We start from the raw sequence: 23,870 nt of genomic DNA, 5'->3' as shown, positions 1-23,870 counted from the left end.
GGTAGAAGCCGACCTCGGGGAAGATCAGTTTGGATTCCGTAGAAATGTTGGAACACGTGAGGCAATACTGACCTTACGACTTATCTTGGAAGAAAGATTAAGAAAAGGCAAACCTACGTTTCTAGCATTTGTAGACTTAGAGAAAGCTTTTGACAATGTCGACTGGAATACTCTCTTTCAAATTCTGAAGGTGGCAGGGGTAAAATACAGGGAGCGAAAGGCTATTTACAATTTGTACAGAAACCAGATGGCAGTTATAAGAGTCGAGGGGCATGAAAGGGAAGCAGTGGTTGGGAAAGGAGTGAGACAGGGTTGTAGCCTCTCCCCGATGTTATTCAATCTGTATATTGAGCAAGCAGTAAAGGAAACAAAAGAAAAATTCGGAGTAGGTATTAAAATTCATGGAGAAGAAGTAAAAACTTTGAGGTTCGCCGATGACATTGTAATTCTGTCAGAGACAGCAAAGGACTTGGAAGAGCAGTTGAACGGAATGGACAGTGTCTTGAAAGGAGGATATAAGATGAACATCAACAAAAGCAAAACAAGGATAATGGAATGTGGTCGAATTAAGTCGGGTGATACTGAGGGAATCAGATTAGGAAATGCGACACTTAAAGTAGTAAAGGAGTTTTGCTATTTAGGGAGTAAAATAACCGATGATGGTCGAAGTAGAGAGGATATAAAATGTAGACTGGCAATGGCAAGGAAATCGTTTCTCAAGAAGAGAAATTTGTTAACATCGAGTATAGATTTAGGTGTCAGGAAGTCGTTTCTGAAAGTATTTGTATGGAGTGTAGCCATGTATGGAAGTGAGACATGGACGATAACTAGTTTAGACAAGAAGAGAATAGAAGCTTTCGAAATGTGGTGCTACAGAATAATGCTGAAGATAAGGTGGGTAGATCACGTAACTAATGAGGAGGTATTGAATAGGATTGGGGAGAAGAGAAGTTTGTGGCACAACTTGACTAGAAGAAGGGATCGGTTGGTAGGACATGTTTTGAGACATCAAGGCATCACAAATTTAGCATTGGAGGGCAGCGTGGAGGGTAAAAATCGTAGAGGGAGACCAAGAGATGAATACACTAAGCAGATTCAGAAGGATGTAGGTTGCAGTAGGTACTGGGAGATGAAGAAGCTTGCACAGGATAGAGTGGAATGGAGAGCTGCATCAAACCAGTCTCAGGACTGAAGACCACAACAACAACAACAACCTCCTCATTAGTTAAGTGATCTACCCATCTAATCTTCAGCATTCTTCTGTAGCACCACATTTCGAAAGCTTCTATTCTCTTCTTGTCCAAACTATTTATCGTCCATGTTTCACTTCCATACATGACTACACTCCATACAAATACTTTCAGAAACGACTTCCTCACACTTAAATCTATACTCGATATTAACAAATTTCTCTTCCTCAGAAACGCTTTCCTTCCAATTTTATATCCACTCTACTTCGACCGTTATCAGTTATTTTGCTCACCAAATAGCAAAACTCCTTTACTACTTTAAGTATCTCATTTCCTAATCTAATTCCCGCAGCATCACCCGGCTTAATTCGACTACATTCCATTATCCTCGTTTTGCTTTTGTTGATGTTCATCTTACATCCTCCCTTCAAGACACTATCCATTCCGTTCAACTACTCTTCCAAGTCCTTTGCTGTCTCTGACAGAATTACAATGTCATCGGCGAACCTCAAAGTTTTTATTTCTTCTCCATGGATTTTAATACCTACTCCGAATTTTTCTTTTGTTTCCTTTACTGCTTGCTCAATATACAGATCGAATAACATCGGGGAGAGGCTACAATCCTGTCTCACTCCCTTCCCAACCACTGCTTTCCTTCCATGTCCCGCGACTCTTGTAACTGCCATATGGTTTCTGTACAAATTGTAAATAGACTTTCGCTCCCTGTATTTTACCCCTGCCACCTTCAGAATTTGAAAGAGAGTATTCCAGTCAACATGTTAAAAGCTTTCTCCAAGTCTACAAATGCTGGAAACGTAGGTTTGCCTTTCCTTAATCTTTCTTCTAAGATAAGTCGTAAGGTCAGTATTGCCTCACGTGTTCCCATATCTCTACGGAATCCAAACTGATCTTCCCCGAGGTCAGCTTCTGTCAATTTTTCCATTCGTCTGTAAAGAATTCGCATTAGTATTTTGCAGGCGTGACTTATTAAACTGATAGTTCGGTAATTTTCACATCTGTCAACGCCTGCTTTCTTTGGGATTGGAATTATTATATTCTTCTTGAAGTCTGAGGGTACTTCGCCTGTCTCCTACGGTTGGCTCACCAGATGGTAGAGTTTTGTCAGGACTGGCTCTCCCAAGGCTGTCAGTAGTTCTAATGGAATGTTGTCTATTCCTGTGGCCTTGTTTCCACTTAGGTCTTTCAGTGCTCTATCAAATTCTTCACGCAGTATCATATCTCCCATTTCATCTTTATCTACATCCTGTTCCCTTTCTATAACATTGCCCTCAAGTACATCGCCCTTGTATAGTCCCTCTATATACTCCTTCCACCTTTCTGCTTTCCCTTCTTTGATTACAACTGAGTTTCCATCAGAGTTCTTGCTATTCATACAAGTGGTTCTCTTTTCTCCAAAGGTCTCTTTAATTTTCTTGTAGGCAGTATCTATCTTACCCCTAGTGACATAAACCTCTACATCCTTAATTTGGTCCTCTAGCAATCCCTGCTTAGCCATTTTGCACTTCCTGTCGATCTCATTTTTGAGACGTTTGTATTCCTTTTTGCCTGCTTCATTTACTGCATTTTTATATTTTCTCCTTTCATCAATTAAATTCAGTATTTCTTCTGTCACCCAAGGATTTTTACTAGCCCTCGTCCTTTTGCGTACTTGATCCTCTGCTGCCTTCACTACTTCATCCCTCAAAGCTACCCATTCTTCTTCTACTGTATTTCTTTCCCCCATTCTTGTCAATTGTTCCCTTAGTCTCTCCCTGAAACTCTGTACAACCTCCGGTTTAGTCAGTTTATCCAGGTCCCATTTCCTTAAATTCCCACCTTTTTGCAGTTTCTTCAGTTTTAATCTACAGTTCATAACCAATAGATTGTGGTCAGAGTCCACATCTGCACCTGGAAATGTCTTACAATTTCAAACCTGGTTCCTAAATCTCTGTCTTACCATTATATAATCTATCTGAAACCTGTCAGTATCTCCAAGCTTCTTCCATGTATACAACCTCCTTTTATGATTCTTGAACTAAGTGTTAGCTATGATTAAGTTGTGCTCTGTGCAAAATTCTACCAGGCGGCTTCCTCTTTTCTTCCCCCCAATCCATATTCACCTACTTCGTTTCCTTCTCTCCCTTTTCCTACTCTCGACTTCCAGTCACCCATGACTATTAAATTTTCGTCACCCTTCACTATCTGAATAATTTTTTTTATCTCATCATTCATTTCTTCAATTTCTTTGTCATCTGCAGAGCTAGTTGGCATGTAGACTTGTACTACTGTCGTAGGCATGGTATTCGTGTCTATCTTGGCCACAATAATGCGTTCACTATGCTGTTTGTAGTAGCTAACCCGCACTCCTATTTTTTTATTCATTATTAAACCTACTCCTGCATTACCCCTACTTGATTTTGTATTTATAATCCTGTATTCACCTGACCAAAAGTCTTGTTCCTCCTGCCACCGCCGGCCAGGGTGGCCGAGCGGTTCTAGGCGCTACAGTCTGGAACCGCGCGACCGCTACGGTCGCAGGTTCGACTCCTGCCTCAGGCATGGATGTGCGTGAAGTCCTTAGGTTAGTTGGGTTTAAGTAGTTATAAGTTCTAGGGGACTGATGACCTCAGAAGTTAAGTCCCATAGTGCTCAGAGCCATTTGAACCTCCTGCCACCGAACTTCGCTAATTCCTACTATATGTAACTTTAACCTATCCATTTCCCTTTTTAAATTATCTAATCTACCTGCCCGATTAAGGGATCTGACATTCCACGCTCCCATCCGTAGAACGCCAGTTTTCTTTCTCCTGATAACGACGTTCTCTTGAGTAGTCCCCGCCCAAGGTTCCGAATGGGGGACTATTTTACCTCCAGAATATTTTACCCAAGAGGACGCCATCATCATTTAATCATACAGTAGAGCTGCATGTCCTCGGGAAAAATTACGGCTGTAGTTTCCCCTTGCTTTCAGCCGTTCGCAGTACCAGCACAGCAAGGCCGTTTTGGTTAGTGTTACAAGGCCAGATCAGTCAATCATCCAGACTGTTGCCCCTGCAACTACTGAAAAGGTTGCTGCCTCTCTTCAGGAACCATACGTTTGTCTGGCCTCTCAACAGATACCCCTCCGTTGTGGTTGCACCTTCGGTACGGCTATCTGTATTGCTGAGGCACGCAAGCCTCCCCACCAACGGCAAGGTCTATGGTTCATGGGGGGGGGAGGGGGAAGAAAATTCTAATTGTGATAAAATTATAGTATTTTTGGCAAAATGTGCTCTGAACTTCACACGGGGGAGGCCTCTGTGATGCCGAACGAGTAAATAAATAACACGGGGGAGGGGGGGGGGAAGGTGGAACTGGACTAACAGAACTGGAATCTGGAATACATACCAGGGCAACACTGGGTACTTATGTAGTAATAAATAAATAATAATGAGTAAAATTTATTTCTCTAACACAGTATATTTACGCCAATGTACTGTAAGTAGGCTGTTTATGTTTTCTTATTGGCAACGTTACGTAGCGCTCTGTATGAAAATCACTGGCTGTGCTGTGTGCAGTCTGTGGCTATTTTGCATTCTTGTCTGCCATTGTAGTGTTTGGCAGCTGGATGTGAACAGCGCGTAGCGTTGCGCAGTTGGAGGTGAGCCGCCAGCAGTGGTGGATGTGGGGAGAGAGATGGCGGAGTTTTGAAATTTGTAATACTGGATATCATGAAGTGCTATATATATTATGACTATTAAGGTAAATACATTGTTTGTTCTCTATCAAAATCTTTCATTTGCTAACTGTGCCTATCAGTAGTTAGTGCCTTCAGTAGTTTGAATCTTTTATTTAGCTGGCAGTAGTGGCGCTCGCTGTATTGCAGTAGTTCGAGTAACGAAGATTTTTGGTGAGGTAAGTGATTTGTGAAAGGTATAGGTTAATGTTAGTCAGGGCCATTCTTTTGTAGGGATTTTTGAAAGTCAGATTGCGTTGCGCTAAAAATATTGTGTGTCAGTTTAAGCACAGTCATGTATAATTCTTCTAAGGGGACGTTACATATGTCGACCCTTAGCCGAGGATACCTCACTGGAATCTTCTGATTTTTTTCTTGTAGTTTGTGTAATTGGTGTAGCTTTTGTTTATTGCTAGCGCGTAATTATAGAGAGAATTTCCTTTGTAGTTGTAGTTTTTCATTGTTGTACACAGTTGTGGCATGCATGTAGATTTGCACCAAGTATTTCGCAGCTGCGCTTGCAATTAACTAGATATTATTTTCAATGCTATGTTAATATGTTTTGTTAGTTTGCTCTTCAAATTGTGCTTTTCTGTGTTATCGTGTGAAATATTGTGACAATTATGGCGTGTGAAAAACGTAATACTAGGCTCCAAAGTAAACTGAGAAATGACAGTGAAGACGAAAGCAGTGTGTTAGCGCCACCGTGTAATGAATTAACTAATGTTCAACATAGTAATTTGGTAATTGTGCATAGGGAAATGGAGCGGGCGGCAAACAATGGCGTAGGTAGTGAAACAATTAGTGAACAGGGAAGCATTATCGATCGATCGCTCGGCAATAGCTCGCCTCAGGAATCCGAAATGACAGGACACTTTTTTGCAAATACTGTAGATTCAGGTTTTGCGTCCTCACCGTTTTCTCAAATGAGTCAAGACACATTTTCTGTTTGTCAAAATGTGAATGTTGCCGGTGCAAAAGCACTGCCGAAAAGCGTAGAGGAACAGATTCCAGACACTAATGCATTGTTATTACAGCTAATGCAACAAATGGAACAAAATCAGAGACAAACACAGCAAAAGCTTCAAAAGTTAGACACAATGGAACAACACCAGAGACAAACACAGCAACAGTTAGACACAATGGAACAAAATCTTCAAAAGTTAGACACAGTGGAACAAAATCTTAAAAAGTTAGACACAATGGAACAAAATCTTCGAAAGTTAGACACCACGCTTGAACAAACACGTGAAGATTTAACTACTGAGTTACATAACATCGAATCGAAATGTCAAAAAGTCTGTAATGACGTAAAAACACAAATTTGTGAACATTTCCAACCTATTTTTTCGCGTCATGAAAATGCAATACAGAGTCACGAAGCAGCCATAAAAGAACTGCAAACTATTGTTCATGAAAATCACGACACCTTGCAAGCTAAAATTGACTCAGTTGCATCTACCGATTCGGTTACACAACTTGCAAAAACTCAAGAAAACTTAAAGGACACAGTAGATACGATTTCAACACAAATGGACACTCTGAAACTTGGTTCAGAAAAATACACTGAGGAAATAAGTACACTATCGGAGAAAGTAGCAGAACTTTCGGATCAGTTCACTAACTTATCTGCAAAGGTAGATGATGATCTGAATGACACAAGACCTGTAGCCATCACTGACACAGAAGAGTAAGAACAAATTAAGAAATTCAAAGAAAATCAGAATCAAATTAATACGCAATACAAAAGAGAAATCCGGGAAGTACAAGATCAGTTGGCACAAGTAATACAAAAATTTCATATTTCAGAGGTCACTCGCGCTCCAACACGGGAAGAGGAACTCAGAAATACGGAAAAGCCACAAAATAATAACACAGGGCATTTCGGAAATTATGAAAGAAATTGGCAAGGTGCACCGAATTTTGAGATGGAACCGCCGACACGACATATCAATGACCGACATGCGACTCGCCGACATTATGATTTTGACTATAAGCTGTTCATTACTACACGTAAATTCAAAACATTTAAGAATTTGGCAACGACATTCATCCACGAGCGTGGCTCCATCAATTCTCTCATTGTTTTCCTCCCAACTGGTCATTAGAGCACAGACTAGAATTTATGTGGGGCTACTTAGAGAATGAACCAGCTGTAAGAATGCGATCGGTCATTCACGATTGTCACAGTAAAGGAGAATTTTACCATGCCTTCCTCTCAGCATATTGGTCTCAAGCTACACAAGACCGAGTAAAACATAGCATCATAATGATGAAACATTTCGAACAATCTGAATTTTCCAGTCTTGTGAAATATTTTGAAGACATGTTGCACAAGAATCAGTACCTGTCAAACCCATACAGCCCCTCAGAACTCATCCGCATTTGCTTAATCAAACTGCCTGAACATTTACGACATATTATTTTAGCAGGACGTTGCAAAGACGACATTGAAGCTTTTCAGGGACTGTTACAAGGACTGGAAATTGACACTGACAATCGCGGAACGCGAAAATAGGAGCACAACAATTACAGATCACATCCGTCACAATTCCGCGATGACAGAAATAATACACGACAAGGCTATTCTTTCAACGTAAATCGTGACCATAACAGACAACACCCGTATGACAACCGTTGGCAGAGTAGTAATAATTACAGGGAAAGATCACCTCTCCGCAGTAATGACTATCACAGAGACAATCAGAGAAACAGACAATACGGTAACCAGAACTATTATTATCAAGGGAGACAAAATAATTTCAGACGCAACAGTTCAGCGCGCAGTTACGATTCAGGGAGAAATTCTCCACCACGTGACCGACAAGAAAGAAACTGTGGCATCTACCGACATGACGACAGACGATATAATCATAACGACAGACCTGAATTTGATCAGAACTGGCGGGATTCAAACAGAGCAGGGCACTCTCGACAAGGTGAATCTGTAGAAGTTAGGCCTCCTAATCCTAATAACGATGCGCGCCAACAAAGAGACAGACAATGACTCGCACAGCAGGCAGCCACGTGCGCCAGCTGGCTCAGAGAAAAATAACATAGATGCTAACCTTGAGAAAAATTCCAGTATTCTTTACCGACATATACCACACGATGATTCCGTTGAAGCTGGAGCTCTGCATAGTAGTAAGAGTAAAGGCTTGAACCACATTTCACATGTAAAACCGTTTATTGAAAGATAATCTGCTTTTTAACTTTGTCTTTGCCATATAACTTTTCACTTTACATTACTAGTATGCTTTGTCAGACTTAGAATCTGTTAACATGCAACAATGTTTGAAGTTAAATATCCAGTCAAGAACCAAGAGAACTTATTTCAACAGAAATTACGAATGCATTGTTATAGTGAACAGACGACACAGTGTTGTTATTTGTACATTCTTGCTTGTTAGTTGCACTATTACGCAACAACTATAATGCTCACGTACATAGAACATTTACCAGTACTGCTAATGAGATTTTAATGCAACATTTTGGTTTACTTGAAAATACATTCTGGATTTAAAGTACTTTCAGTGAGATACCAGATGACACAGTGGTTAGTTTATGTGACAGCTACACGATTTTATCACGACGCTACTAATGAGTGACAATTTACAATGTTGCTTTTGCGGTGTTTCTGTTTTATATCTGCACAGTTTTTCTGAATTATTCTGGAAAGTAAAACATGTTTTAGTAGTAAATTTTGTGGTATATCTACAATGAGACAGCCTTTTCCGTAGCACAACAACACGTTACAGCACAGTACTTTCTTCATCACGGCAATAAGCGTAATAACTAAGATATCTATACGCAAAGCATTTCACTTTTGTTTATCATGAGGTAGGTACATTGGCTTCTGCAGAACTTAGCTTTCGGAGGACAATAACTACGACACTTCCACAGAGATTATGTTGCAACAAGACGCACAGTTTAGCGCTACAGTACACGTATTTGAGTGATTAATTTTATACTTAAAACATTTATTTTTCAAGATTTTTGAATTACAAAGGTTTTCCTTGATACATTTCATTCCATTGCTGTAATCTGTAACACCTGAGGGTATAATTACATTAATCCTCAGGGGGTACACGCCTACTTTGTGTACCATGTGTTTGGCAAGCTCAAGGAGCCCTAGCTAATATGGTATTTGCTTATACAACTTTACACATCGGTGCCATATTTCTCTAACACATAAATTACACAGCTATCTGATTATTTAACAGAGAAGCAAACATTTTTTTACTACATCAGTGACACATGTTTACGCACTTACACAGTTGGGTAACTTCACATTTATGAAATTGTATTTTGTCTGTACTTTGTGAACTGTTCATATTTTTTCGGAACCATTGTGATACTATGAGAGCATTGAATTATGTATTTGGTAAGGGAGCATGATTTTAAAGTACATTTGAGGTAGATGACACTTTTGACATGAGCAGAGAATTTTTTTTAGGTTTTGAAATTATTGGAGGAAGCTACGACGATTTTGAGAGTTGACTAAGGTGTTATGATGTTATTATTACGATGACTATGTGTATTATGCTGTTGCAGTATGTTTATGATCAATATGCTGATGCTATATGACTTATTTGATTATGCTACATATCTGTTATGATGAAATATTGAACAAGTGTCGACGATATGTATATGTATAATAAGGTAAGGAATAATGAGTAGTGGTTAGGCACTCTGATTGGTGGAAAAGGTTGTTGGAAACCAAGAATCGTACTTTAAGAGTTATGAAATGTATGTAAATGCGTGAGTGTATTACAATGCTGACGAAAATTTTTTGGACAGTTATATTTATAGGATTTTGTTTCTACACATTTGTAACGCAAATTCTCAACCTGTGAATTTTTTTATATGAGACTGCCACTGTAGCGGAAACTGCTGTCGTAAATATTTCAGTAAGAAAGGTAAGTGACCTTGATGTAATGCATTTTGGGCGCCCAGCTGAGAGGTAGTCGTCTGACAAAAGAAAGGCATTAGGTGCAAAAAAAAAAGAGGCCATTATCCTCGCTATTGAGATTTCTTTGTCGAAAGCATCGCAAATACGACACGCTCAAAATTGAAAACATATGATAACACTGTGGCGCTCTTAATTTATTGTATTTACTGAAATGTCTAATGAAATGACGAGAAATATTTTATGTCTATACACCTGATTATGACTACTGTCTTTCTAGTTGAGAGATTTTTTTTACTACCTTATGAAATGCCATATGGCTAGTGAATGATGTTTCATGCCTTCCTTTGTACATATTTGCTCATTTTCTTTAATATCTAGTTTCTAGCTGCACTGCAGCATTGGTTATTATAAAATTTAATAGATGTACTAATATCATTATTTTCTGTGTACAGACCCAGTAAAGAATATGTTCCTCATATACTTTCTTAGAAAAGAGAGCACAAATAGACATTTCCCTTCCCAGGAATTGCATAAATAATTTTTTTAATGACTTGGTAACTTTCTTGCAGAGTAAGTTTTTGTGATGCATCACTCTAGTGTTAAGATGCGACATAGGTATTAGACATGGCCATTTTTAGTGTAATATTTTTTCTGCTTGAGCTATGTCATGTTTAGATATAAGTTAATGCATTTGCTGCTGCTGTTTGCCAGGCATAGTGCTACTAAATTTCACTTTGTATTACTCTGTTAAGCCAGTTTTACTACGAATTTATTTTTCTTGTTGCTGCACATTGGCTCATATTAGTTGTAATGTTGCATTGCTTGGTAATTTAGATTTACGGCAGCTTGCTTTGACAATTTCCATTTTTTTCATTGCTGTTTGTATTAATTGTTTTATGCTGCTGCATTGCCTCGTCCCTTAGTTTAGCATCTGAGCTCAGTAGATTTAAGTTAACTTAAAATGGGGTATGCTGTATAAGAGAACGAGTTGTGATGAATTGGAAGAAATGCATTGAGAAGCTATAAGAATATAGTTTGGCCAAAAAAAATATTTTGAAAGAGGTTATGAACAAAAAAAAAGTAGGTTTTCGAGACAACAAGTTTAGGTAGGATTTTCTTGGAGATAAATGATGTAAGATAATGGAAAATAAATAATGAGGTAAGAAATATGTGAACATATAAATACAGAAAGCATGCTTGGTTAGGATGTTTTGGTGAAAACAACTGTTGAAATAAGACGAAAGATCTATGGAATGAAGTTTTGGGTTGGACTGCAGTACCAAATGTTACACTGAAAACAAACCCTATCCTTTCCTCCTGTGTTATTCTGCTATGTGTTTGTGTACTCTTGTGTATTTGTATTTTTCCTGTCTATGTGTTTAGCTAATAAGATTTATGTTGTAGAATTTTTCTGATAATATGTTATTTTCTTTGTAAAGATGTTTAGACATTATTTATTCTGTTCTGTTTTAATGCTCATGTGTGAAGTTGATGTTTCGAAAGTTATTCTGATCTTTTATGTATGTACTCATGTCGTAATTCCTGTAACACTGATGTATATGTTATTTCGATTCTTTTGTAAAGCTTGTACTACAAATGTTATCTGTATTGTTATGTTCTTTAATGATGTATTTTGTACCTTTGTTATTGTATTCTTATGTTATAAAATTGTAATTGATACCAGTTCATCAAATTAAGTAACTTGTAAGTTATGTTTCACTGCACACGTTTCTGTTGGTCATAGTATATGGACAATATGTGAGAAGTAGGGACTGATAGTGTTTGCACGTGTGTTAATAATTCAGGAAGGGACTGGATAACAGCATTGCTGGTTCTAAGGACAATTAGAAAAAAACTCTGTGAGTGCACAAGTGGTGGTTTATGGACTTGCTATACTCTCCGCAAGACACTTCAATGGTGATTGTGCACCTGCACAGTCACAACAGATGGCTGCTGGCCGTCTCTACAAGGACTACAGTGGGTCTGCACGTTTGATGGCCCACCAATAACGTAATCTCTACCAGGACTACAGTGGGTCTACTCTGTGATGACCTACCTACCAGTATTCTTCAAAACTTCGAATGACTCTGCTGTGGGTTTGCTCTGTTGTGGCCCATTACCTGTCTGCATGTAAGAGTCAGCACTGTCTTTCCGTTGGAAGGACAACACTACTTCTTCAAGACTGCATGGAAATCCACTACTTCCGTGTGCATTTTCTTTTACTGCTGAGACTTTGAGAAAAACACTGCAATTTTACTGTGATGAATGATCAGGACTGTCTTTATGGACTGTGAGAAAATTTTAGCTTTTGACAAACATTGTATCAATAAGTGTGTGCATTTGATTTCTTTGTTATTGTAATTATGAAAAATTTTATCAAATCATTATTGGCCGCTGTCCAAAACAATTTGTAAACTTTTTTGTGGGGAGCATGGGGGCTATGTAAGTAGGCTGTTTATGTTTTCTTATTGGCAACGTTACGTAGCGCTCTGTATGAAAATCACTGGCTGTGCTGTGTGCAGTCTGTGGCTATTTTGCATTCTTGTCTGCCATTGTAGTGTTTGGCAGCTGGATGTGAACAGCGCGTAGCGTTGCGCAGTTGGAGGTGAGCCGCCAGCAGTGGTGGATGTGGGGAGAGAGATGGCGGAGTTTTGAAATTTGTAATACTGGATATCATGAAGTGCTATATATATTATGACTATTAAGGTAAATACATTGTTTGTTCTCTATCAAAATCTTTCATTTGCTAACTGTGCCTATCAGTAGTTAGTGCCTTCAGTAGTTTGAATCTTTTATTTAGCTGGCAGTAGTGGCGCTCGCTGTATTGCAGTAGTTCGAGTAACGAAGATTTTTGGTGAGGTAAGTGATTTGTGAAAGGTATAGGTTAATGTTAGTCAGGGCCATTCTTTTGTAGGGGTTTTTGAAAGTCAGATTGCGTTGCGCTAAAAATATTGTGTGTCAGTTTAAGCACAGTCATGTATAATTCTTGTAAGGGGACGTTTCAGTACATTTATACATATTTTATTGCATATTAGGTTATTTGAGGAAAAAATAATAAAATAGGAATTAATAGAGGTAAAACTTTACATATATAGGTAGTTGAAATGTGTGCAGTCCGGGAGTTACTAGTACGTACGTAGCTAGTAGTTGAAAAAATTCTGTAATTAGTTGTAAGGTGGCTATAATTTCGTACCTTAAAAGCACTCATCTACATACTTTGCCGTGATTTACAACCGGAATTAGGTATCATTTGATAGGTTTTGCATCGTATATATGAATATTTAAAGAAGACTGACATTGTCACATACATCTTGTAAATAGCTGTTAACGCTTATTGCATGAAAGGTGATGGAGTGTATTTATTATCAAAATGGCGTAATGAATGATTGCCTATACTAGCAGAGGTTGGGACGCCAGTGGAAATGAAATGGCAGGCGTAACTCAGGCCCTGGTTGGAAAAGCCTGCACAGGTGTGTTGGTCCTGCTTCACACAGGAAGTAGCCCAAGACGGACGGAAGGGGCACCTGAGCGCGGAAGCACAATACAGCGGCGGCCGACCTGTATTGTAGCGAGGCCGGATGATACTTCGGAAACTGAAAATCTTGGACGCAGCTGCAAGCGTTACCTCAGAAATCACGCAGGCTGTGTTATTTCCGAGCATTTTTTACTCTGAGAAGCGTACCATTGTATGAATTCCCAAATCACAGGGATAGGTATTTCCTCGCAAACTTTCCACACTTTACGACAAAAGAGTAAAATATGGTTGGTCGGCGGTAGGAAGAATTTGTAGAGGGGGAAAATATTCCGTGGATTAGAGAGTATCATTGGCCTTCTGCAGTTGCGAGGGAGGGGAGCCGACCTTTGCTGGGAACCCAGTGGTGGAGAGAATGTGAGTCTTCCGTTCTGAGCGCCCGTGTTTGACGGTCGCTCAGTATCAGCTTTTGTTGGTACAGACGGACTTGCTGTCTTTGCTCTCAGGAGATTTTATAGTTAGAACGGTTAGGCACTGTACTGTTGCGAACTTACACGATTCTGGTAGAGTAGGGTGTAGTTATTGAGTACGCAGCGTTCAGTGATTGTGAGCGTTTCTCCTGTCTGTACTCACGTAGAGACGTTATCTGAATTCCGTTTTTGTGGCTGGAAGTTCACGTTTCTTGTCTGTGGAACACAGAGAGGAGAAGACAGTGTTAGATTATACTAGTCAGAGGACTGCCTTCTGCCATCCTAGTGTTTGAAAGAGTTTTTATTTTGTGGCTGGAGTTCTTCCATCGTCGCAGACGTGTACGAGAATCATCATTCCGACGCACCAGATGCAGTACATACGGTGATACTGCTAATTACTTTGGCATATTAGGGATATAAAGCTAAACAGCTGTGATCACATAAGTTTTATTTCAACGGAGGTTGCCCACCACTGTAGATCATCCTTGAAAGTACTGTCTTCTAGTGTTCGGTACATAGATGATGTCAGTCATCTCACATTACTTATATTAGATCGCGTAGCCATAAAAAGGGGTAGATTTGGGCAACTGATCAATCATATTAGTTAGGAAATTCATTTGTATCTTTTTATGTCCTTTGGACATTGATATATACATAGAGGGGTTTCAATCTACAATAAATGTTTAAACAGATACAACATTTATCATTTAGTAGTTACTAATTCCCTTAATCATTCATTTACGTTTTATGTTGTAACTTATATGTTAAAGAGCAAGAAGGAGGAAATAATATCACCACTAGGAGATCCTAAGATCTGCTTCAGGGGGTAGACAGACAGGGCCAAATCTTCATTTTCGCATCCAGTATTTTCTGTTGCACACATTCATTTTTATACCCGCCGGGAGTAGCATCTTGGAAAGTTATGGGTTATTATCCTGCCATGGCAATTTTTCCTCTTCGGAAATGAAATAAGCGGCGAATTCATCTCTAATTTCTTGGGCAGTCTACGTTGAACGTCGTAGAATGTTCCCTGATCGTGTAAACGCTGTAGCAGGAGCGATCTCATTTCTTTAAGTTCCTGGCTTTAAATGCTCGTTCTCCTCATGATCCACTGCTCCTACAGGGGTATAAATTTGTCTGGAAGCAGAACTTTTTCGCAAGGAATTATGGAGGTATACACAAGTCATAATAACACTTTGGGCTTTCTCAGGCTGTAATAATATAGGCTTTCTTAGTATCCAGTATACGGAAGTGTGGTGTGCGTACTGTAAGACCTTCAGTACACACACCATCAGATTATTGGACTTGTCGCTCTAACGAAGTAGGCGAGTGTCAGCAATATGTCTCGTGGTCCTATCGTGGCGTGTTTATCTTCTGCCGCTAGGTCAGACGATAGAAATGCCACTTGCAGGCTTAGGGTAGCAGATTGACGGTGACCAACTATAAACAACTTGATTAATCTTCACACACATTTATTAAAATAATAACAAGCATAAAAATTACTTAAGTTGGTTCTGGATGCTATTTACAATTGACAATCTGAAGTTCCTTTGGTATTGGTAGGTTACCTTATTCTCACATACATCTCTCATACTTGGCAAAAGTGTCTATACATTTCTCTTCATGACTATGTACAGGAATATGGTAATCTTATTAGGCGCAGACTGAAATTTGACTATAGACTGGTACAGACAAATGTAGAACTCGTACAGACTGTTGCAGACGAATGCAGACTGACTAATCGGAGGTCTGTACACTCGTTATAATACCTCGCGTGTTTTTGTATCACGGCGCAAGTGTGATCCGCGAGGAGGAAAGGTTCTGCGTTTGCAGCAATCTCATTGGCTGCATTAGATATTAATACGCGAATCGGCGGAAGCAGAATTTGGTCCATCTCTATGGCAGCGCCATCTCGTAGTGCGGAGACGGACGAGCGCTGCGCCTGCGCTTAGCGGGGCGCGCTGTAGTGGAAAAGTTGTGTACACGCTGACTACGCGGAACTATGTACACAACAGGAAGAAAGTATTCCGAACGCATTTTCCACAATCTGCCATGCTCTTGAAAGTCTGTAGTTAAAAATTCTTTTCATTGACCTCCGAGGTTGTTGTCCACTATACGGCTTCATGACATGATTGTTGAGGGGAAACGCGTCGTCTGCGACAATGACATAGGGTACTTTTATCTATCTACCTGGGAGGGTACGATCGTCCGGAAAAACGGTGGTAGCATTAATCACAATCTTAAAAAAGATATATTTCGAAAAACACCGTCTGAAATTCGACCTTGGCAACCGACATCAGCATACAAAAAACAATATTCAGCATCCACTAGAGCAAAAAGAACAATACTGAAAAACGTCTTCTAATTGAAAAAATCGCTTTCAGAATTAACTAGTGTTTGGACTGCACAATATTTGTCATCCATTACACCAAGCCAATAAAGAAAGTTCCATTTTCTCTAATATTGCTCTGCTACAAGCAACCATTCTTGTTGTGCCTGTGGCATCTGCAAAAAAGTAAATAGAAACTAATAACTCCCAATAATATAAATAATTATTAATAGCATTGACAATAATGGACATTATAATAATTATGAACATTTATTATAATTAAAATCAATAATATTGCGTAATAATACGTAGGTAATCATTATAACGAATATTCTGCGTTCCGCTTATCAGCTTGACATTGGTCCCAATTTCTTATAATTATTGTATATCTCCCTTTTCCTACATCCATTCTCTTATTTTTTATTTTAGTTCCTTTGTTACTGTTTATATCAATCTATTGTCATCACTTTGTTTTAGGAAGAATTTAAGGAGGATTTCGAAGAACCGAGAGTTGCGGGCATGGATACAAACGAAGGTACAGCAAGCACTTGTGAAGAAATTAGTAGTCAAGATATTGATCATCAAACAACGCAAGGCAACAAACTACCACACACACCAACCAAAGCAGGAAGCTATTTGCTTCACCCTAGAAAAAAAATCAGAGAAAAAGGGCCGAAGATCCTCGTATAGAGGAGGCATATAATGCACTACAAACTGCTTTATCTAAAACTAGAGACGAGTTTGACACATAGTACATAGTGAACGTTCTATGGTCCATGGAGAAAAGTATGCATGCTTTTGTTAAAAAGAATTTTCCGAAACGATTTTCAGAGCATGTAAGACATCATGGTCTCCTGACCTTCATTGCTTACATATTCCGACCTCACAATCATGTTCCGCACATCAAGACGCTTCATTCGAACCCAAACTCGATAAGATAAAGTCAATGTTGTATGAGTTCATGTAAACGATATGCAATTGACTAGTGAGCGCACTGGTTGAAATACTCGAGCCTGGCGTGCACACATACATTCCAGACATGACGGTCACAGGAGCTTTTAGTTCGGGAGAGAGGCCGCCGAGCGGGACGCCGGTCTCTTCAGAGGATGACCCAGTCCATGTCGGCCGCTGACCGCCCATGTAGCGGACAGCGTGGGCCCGAGTGGAAAGGGGGGAACAACCCCGTGTTCAGCTTAAATGCAAATGCTGCTACGTTGTGTGGGAGCGGCCACCCTACGCATTCTTTACACATAGCATGCAGTTTCAGAGATGTTCACAGGGAGACAGCAAGCGCCAAACGCCAAAGCTACAAGTTTCCCCGATTGGTCGCCTTAAACGAAACGTCATTCTCCCGTTTTAGAAGAGCAATGCTGATTGGCAGATGATATTTCTGACGCCTTGAGCTGAAGGAATAATGGAAGGGACCGAAAGATATACCTCTTCACGTCTGGCGTGGAGAGGCGCGATTCTGTTGTCGCTCTTGGAGCGAGAACACATAACGAGAGCGTGCGCGCTCATACGTGTACTCGAAAGAACGAGGAACAAGTCTCTCCTCAGTACTTCACTGGGAGAGCACCTCTGTCGAGAGCGAATCAAAGGGCGACTCTATATTGAGTCCTTGCGATTAAGCATTGTTCACTGTGTTGGCTGACACACTTATTGTGCGGTGTGAACGGACAGAGTTATAGTTAAACACCTGCGAGCGAATTTTGAGTGGCATCGCGGTGGACTGATTATCTGACCAGTGTACCACGCCAATAGTTAGACTAGGGGCGAATAGGAGTCCTTGACTTCATCCAGGCGTAGGGAGAGTTTGATTGGCGAAGGTCAATAGAGATAGAACGAGAGTTATCTTATTTGACAGCAGCGAGCGGCGCAGACAGCAGTCATCGCAGCTTACAGAATTGTGCCCTACAGCTATTGCGAGCCCCATACTTCCTCCACAACAGTACACTTCACTGCATTTCACACGTGACAGCCTCAACAGCACCTAACAACATTCTAAAGGATGATTATTTGAGTAGGCGCGCCTCTCAGCCATTCTGCCAAGGCAACTTCGTGTAGAAATTTCATTAGCGAATCCTATCCTTGAAAGGTAACTTCACATTCCGAAAAGAACCAGGATATAACTTGTTCAATTCATAACTAAAAGTACCATTGTGATTGCTCAGAATTTCGCAAAATAAATAATAACTTTCGTTAGTTTCATGTTTTTCTTACGCTAACTAGCACTACTTCACTACCCAAGTAACCCACTAGTTACGTAAAAACTTTGTGAATTTTTGTGTCATTTCCTTACAGCGGACGACTCCAGAAGATATTTATTGCTGAAAGTTTTTCAGGCATTTCTCTTTAGAACGTTAGGCGCGTCTGTCTGACTTCTGTAGCAGTGTAGGGGGTGGAAATTGCATCTTGCAGGAGCCACAGGGTAAAGGGTACATCTCAGATAGAAGGGTATGAAAAGGATATGGGTAAATTTGGAGAGGATATGGAGGCCAACAGGAACGGGAAACAACTCTTGGATTTCTGTGCCAGTATGGGCTTAGTAATCACAAACTCCTTTTTTAAACATAAGAATATTCACCGGTATACTTGGGAAGGCAGGGGAGCCAGATCTGTCATTGACTATATAATAACAGATCAGGAATTCAGGAAGGCTGTGAGGGACACACGTGTGTTCAGGGGATTCTTTGATGACACTGATCATTATTTAATCTGCAGTGAAATTGGGATTTTGAGGCCGAAAGTGCAGGAGGTCAGGTCCATATGTAGGAGGATAAGAGTGGAGAAACTTCAGGATAAGGAAATCAGGCACAAGTACATAACAGCGATCTCAGAAAGGTACCAGTTAGTTGAATGTAGCCAATTACAGTCATTGGAAAAGGAATGGACAAGGTACAGGGACACAGTACTATATGTGGCTAAAGAATGTCTTGGAACAGTAGTGTGTAAAAGTAGGATGAAGCAAACAGCTTGGTGGAATGATACAGTCAAGGCAGCCTGTAAAAGGAAAAAGAAGGCGTATCAAAAATGGCTACAAACCAGAACCCAGGTAGACAGAGAAAGTTATGTTGAAGAAAGAAACAAAGCCAAACAGATAATTGCAGCATCCAAGAAAAAATCGTGGGAAGACTTTGGAAACAGGTTGGAGACTATGGGTCAAGCTGCTGGAAAACCATTCTGGAGTGTAATTAGCAGTCTTCGAAAGGGAGGTAAGAAGGAAATGACAAGTATTTTGGACAGGTCAGGAAAACTGCTGGTGAATCCTGTGGATGCCTTGGGCAGATGGAGGGAATATTTTGAAGAGTTGCTCAATGTAGGTGAAAATGCGATCAGTAATGTTTCAGATTTCGAGGTAGAATGGGATAGGAATGATGATGGAAATAGGATCACATTTGAGGAAGTGGAAAAAATGGTCAATAGATTGCAGTGCAATAAAGCGGCTGGGGTGGATGAAATTAAGTCGGAGCTCATCAAATACAGTGGAATGTCAGGTCTTAAATGGCTACTCAGGATAATTGAAATGGCCTGGGAGTCGGGACAGGTTCCATCAGACTGGACAAAAGCAGTAATCACACCAATCTTTAAACATGGAAACAGAAAAGATTGTAACAACTATAGAGGTATCTCTTTAATCAGCGTTGTGGGTAAAATATTCTCAGGTATTGTTGAAAGGAAAGTGCGAGTATTAGTTGAGGACCAATTGGACGAAAATCAGTGTGGGTTTAGGCCTCTTAGAGGTTGTCAGGACCAGATCTTTAGCTTACGGCAAATAATGGAGAAGTGTTATGAGTGGAACAGGGAATTGTATCTATGCTTTATAGATCTAGAAAAGGCATATGACCGGGTTCCTAGGAGGAAGTTATTGTCTGTTCTACAAGATTATGGAATAGGAGGCAAACGTTTGCAAGCAATTAAAGGTCTTTACATGGATAGTCAGGCAGCAGTTAGAGTTGACGGTAAATTGAGTTCATGGTTCAGAGTAGTTTCAGGGGTAAGACAAGGCTGCAACCTGTCTCCACTGTTGTTCATATTATTTATGGATCATATGTTGAAAACAATAGATTGGCTGGGTGAGATTAAGATATGTGAACACAAAATAAGCAGTCTTGCATATGCGGATGACTTAGTTGTGATGGCAGATTCGATTGAAAGTTTGCAAAGTAATATTTCAGAGCTAGATCAGAAATGTAAGGACTATGGTATGAAGATTAGCATCTCCAAAACGAAAGTAATGTCAGTGGGAAAGAAATATAAACGGATTGAGTGCCAAATAGGAGGAACAAAGTTAGAACAGGTGGACGGTTTCAAGTACTTAGGATGCATATTCTCCCAGGATGGCAACATAGTGAAAGAACTGGAAGCGAGGTGTAGCAAAGCTAACGCAGTGAGCGCTCAGCTACGATCTACTCTCTTCTGCAAGAAGGAAGTCAGTACCAAGACTAAGTTATCTGTGCACCGTTCAATCTTTCGACCAACTTTGTTGTATGGGAGCGAAAGCTGGGTGGATTCAGGTTACCTTATCAACAAGGTTGAGGTTACGGATATGAAAGTAGCTAGGATGATTGCAGGTACTAGTAGAAGGGAACAATGGCAGGAGGGTGTCCACAATGAGGAAATCAAAGAGAAACTGGGAATGAACTCTATAGATGCAGCAGTCAGGGCGAACAGGCTTAGATGGTGGGGTCATGTTACACGCATGGGAGAAGCAAGGTTACCCAAGAGACTCATGGATTCAGCAGTAGAGGGTAGGAGGAGTCGGGGCAGACCGAGGAGAAGGTACCTGGATTCGGTTAGGAATGATTTTGAAGTAATAGGTTTAACATCAGAAGAGGCACCAATGTTAGCACTGAATAGGGGATCATGGAGGAACTGTATAAGGGGGGCTATGCTCCAGACTGAACGCTGAAAGGCATAATCAGTCTTAAATGATGATGATGATGATGATGATGACAAAATTCTTTTCTCATTTAATGTAAGCACGAAACAGAAAAATTCTTAACCCTCATAATAAAAAAAATAAATTCAGTAACCTGGTAAATTTTAGGACGACAGCAGTGCTGCGTCATGGCCCTGTAAGATGATTCTGAATAAAAAAGCAAAAATTCTTTAAATTCTTTATATCACAAAGAATATTATTAGGACATATTTTTTTAAAGATTTACATGGGAATTCACATACATTACTAGATATGCGCGAGGCTGCTTTTTACCTTATACAATAATACTCAGGCTCCGGCATAGCTGCACTGCGACCGGCCCATCTAACACGATACACCAGACCAAAGCAGACTAGCGACAACCGCAGACTAGCGACTAGCAACAACTTACTGCTACAGCTACACAGTTCCTACTCACTCAACACTGCTCTCTGGCCAGCGATTCTCTTATAACATGCATATTGCAGGCAGTGCATACCTCTTACATAACCCTCCACTGGGGGGGCAAAAATTTGGCAGCGATGGTGAGTCAATTGGACTTGCCATGAGCAACAAATTTTTCTTAATTAACTAAGTTTACAGTCACAGAATATATACATATATATATAAGTGCAGAACATGGAATGAAATATAGTGCACATGCACTGAGTACAGAACATATCAAGCAATGACAAAATGTATACGCAATGAGTACAAAACATATTAACAAATGACATAAAGTGCACATGCACTGTAGTACAGAACATATCAAGCAATGACAAAATGCATACGCAATAAGTACAAATCATATTAACAAATGACATAAAGTGCACACGCACTATATATATATATATATATATATATGTGTGTGTGTGTGTGTGTGTGTGTGTGTGTGTGTGTGTGTGTGTGTGTGTGTGTGTATATATATATATCATTTTACAAGAACTAGGATAGGAAAGGGAAGGATTGCATCATGGTTGTAGCACAGTAGGTTGCACATAGCTGCACTGAAAGTCCATATCTTTCTACAGAAGCATAACACCAAGTGAGACAATCGAAGTTCACTTCCCTGAAGTATTAATCAGTGTAGCCAAAACACTGAAATGTCGTATTAATATTCAATGTTATCATGTTGGTAGTAAATTAGGCACACCAAACAGTGGGACCATAATAACATCTCCATCGTTCAAGTTGATGGACAGCAAGTCGTGTCAACTCCACGTTCTTGTAAGGTACACCAACGTAGAATTAGTGCAAAAACCAAATATAGTGCTCCATGATAATGAGGATAGACAGGACAAACGGATATTGCAGTAATTTCTGGTAATTAGGTCAGAAGGTGAAGGGCATTAAGTCTTATGCCAGTCATCATTAAGAATTACACTAGTCTATCAACTGATTTGAGTAATTGGTGGCACTCATCGCCTAGTTACTAACATTTCTGTACTATGTATGAGGTATTACAGAATAATGTTCATAAGGCATCTGATTATAGTGAACATTGGCACTCATTGGCCAGTGACAAACCATTTTTATGCATTATTTAAAAGTGATAATTCAAAACAAGAGTTAATTAATCGCATACTATTTACATAATTCAGCTAGTTATAGTAATCATTGGCACTCATTGGCCAGTTACAAACCATCAGAAGTCATTCTTCAAAACAGGAGCTCTTGAGTGTAGCATCATGCTACTAGTATTCATATATATGGCATGTAAGTGACATAATACAAATATAAGAAACAGTGGCATTCATTGGCCAGTTACTAAACATATAGCAAGTATTGAATATTACAAAACATTTTTCGTCATTCAAGTGACATACGACATATTTAAAATAATTATTGGCACTCAATGGCCAGTTACAAACCATCAGAAGTCATCATTATTAGCATAGCATTTATAGAGTATAACAAAAAATATTATTTACAGAAATTATTGGCATAGCATGTATGCATTATTACAAAATATCATTCACTATTACTCAGAACTCATCATTCAAGTGACATATGACATATTTAAAATGTAACACACTGTAACTATTACTCAAGGTCTGTGATTAGAAAACATCATTCAGTATTACTCAGAATTCTCTTAAACTGGTAGCATTATTTGGGACTGGTAATACATTTTTTGTGCTAGCAATGCATTGCGTTGGGATCGATAATTAATTGCTGGGGGATAACAATATTTGCTTTTGACTTATTGCTGCAAATGAGGATAGGTAACGTCATTCGTCATGAGTCAGCTGTAGCAATGTTATGAAACAAGTAGAGTATATGTGATCACATTCATGAATGACAAACACAAATGGGTAAAAAATTCAAGTAGTAGAGCAGGTTTAATGACCAACTGCTTATAGCACATTAATTTCATGAATAGCTTCTCCTGGAAAAAATACTAAATGGATTATTAAGCTGAAAGAAGAAACGCATATTATGCTGAATAGTAGTGAACTTCGAATTAACAGGCAATGAAACGTGTACTCAACATGTATGTACTCTAGCTATCCTTTCCAAAACATTCAGTCATTATACCATGCTACATAAGACATACTGTCAAAACGAACTGCAACAAATACTTAAATAACTACATAGCATTTCTTAACTAACAGTAAATATATAAACTTCATCATTATTCTCATCTGCAAAGAAAAACTTAAAAGTGGTGCATTAAGCGGCCATATAAAATTCATCACTATCATCACCTGCAAAGAAAAACTTCATTATTCATATTAGCATAACTTCATTACTGTCATCACCTACAAAAAAAACTTCATTATTCATAGTACCATATTCTTCATCACTATTCATCATCATTCATTATCATCTGCAAAAAGACACTTCATTATTCGTTATTCAAA

The 23,870-nt window shown here is 39.4% G+C and overlaps 1 pseudogene; it reads left to right on the top strand.

The window, feature by feature from the left end:
- The window catches only part of LOC126252730 (uncharacterized), a 195,485-nt pseudogene that overhangs the window by 1,063 nt on the left and 170,552 nt on the right, over window positions 1–23,870 (top strand).

Source organism: Schistocerca nitens, chromosome 4 (assembly GCF_023898315.1).
Source record: "Schistocerca nitens isolate TAMUIC-IGC-003100 chromosome 4, iqSchNite1.1, whole genome shotgun sequence".
Taxonomy (NCBI): domain Eukaryota; kingdom Metazoa; phylum Arthropoda; class Insecta; order Orthoptera; family Acrididae; genus Schistocerca; species Schistocerca nitens.
The sequence above is the reverse complement of the archived record's forward strand: the minus strand, read 5'-3'. Positions and strand labels throughout refer to the sequence as shown.